Source organism: Chiloscyllium punctatum, chromosome 29 (assembly GCF_047496795.1).
Source record: "Chiloscyllium punctatum isolate Juve2018m chromosome 29, sChiPun1.3, whole genome shotgun sequence".
NCBI lineage: Eukaryota > Metazoa > Chordata > Chondrichthyes > Orectolobiformes > Hemiscylliidae > Chiloscyllium > Chiloscyllium punctatum.
The window spans coordinates 30,131,928-30,133,149 of record NC_092767.1 but is presented as its reverse complement, the minus strand read 5'-3'; the positions used below and the strand labels follow the sequence as shown (position 1 = coordinate 30,133,149).

Here is a 1,222-nt window from a genome sequence, read left to right as displayed (position 1 = left end):
GGGCCAGTGGCGTAATGGATAACGCGTCTGACTTCGGATCAGAAGATTGTAGGTTCGAGTCCTACCTGGCTCGCGGGGAATGTCTGACTTTAACCGTGCCCCACGTTGACGCTCCCCTGTGATGTCCTGCCGGGACGTCGCTTCTGTGCTTCCATATTTGAAACTTGCATTTGTCCTAAGATCCATTTCAAATTCCAGCTCACCACAACGGAGACCTCTGTCGCTTTGGGGGTATCTTTCTGTGTGTCTCCCTTTGTGGGTGAAAATGAGCATAAGTTCCTCAAAAGAGTTACAAGTCGCTGTGCAAAGGTCACACATCTGCCCCATTATTGTGCCATTTAAGAACACAGGATAAAGTCATTGACATTTGCACTGGGAACATTAGAACACACGAGACTTTGGGCCAAAGATGGAAACTGCGACTGGAATGATTGGCTCTCTGATTAGCCGCGATGCACACAGGTGGAATGGCCTTTTCCCACTTTGTATATCTACGAAGACAAGTTGAAAATAATCTGCAAGGAAAATGTTCATAAAGGGTGTTTTATTTACACCAAATACGACAGTATCTATCGCCTTGTCTTGTTATTTACTTGTGAGGATTCGATACTCTCAGAACCGTGGCCCGGATCGTATTCCGGCTCATGGAATGCTGGTATTGTTCAGCTAACATGTCGGTGTCCCAGTACTTCTGCCGATTTTCCGATGCTAGCAGGTCATTGGGTTTGTCCAAAACATGATGAATGTTAACATAATACGAATAGCTGCAGTTGCTGGAAATCTGAGCCAAAAACGAAAATTGTTTGCGGAACGCAGAAAGACTGGCAACAGAAACATCGACTTTCCTGCTCCTCGGATGCTGCTGTGCTTTTCCAAAATTTTCTGATCTAAAATCAGGTTTCCAGCATCTGCAGTCCTCACTTTTGCCGAGTTCCTTCAGTGCTGCTGGTTCCCAATTCAAGAACTCCATCTCTAGCGGTTTCATGTCTGTACCTCCATGCTGTCGAGTTGAAGAGTGAAGAAAAGTAACTCACCCCCTCCATCTCTGGGGTAATTAGGGGCTGAAAGTGAATCGTATCACATTGAAGTGTATCTACAAGCGACTTAATCTCTGTCTTTTATTGGGAACCATCTCTTTCATTGTAACCATCAGGAAAGACCATTTCGTTCGCTAAAAAGAGAAATGAATATGTCACTAACCTTTGTTTGTTTCATGTCCAAG

The 1,222-nt window shown here is 44.8% G+C and overlaps 1 non-coding gene across 1 annotated transcript; it reads left to right on the top strand.

Moving 5' to 3' along the window:
• trnar-ucg (transfer RNA arginine (anticodon UCG)) lies at positions 1–73 on the top strand. Its single transcript has one exon. It is a non-coding gene; the product is annotated as a tRNA-Arg (tRNA).
• Positions 74–1,222: the final 1,149 nt, after the last annotated feature.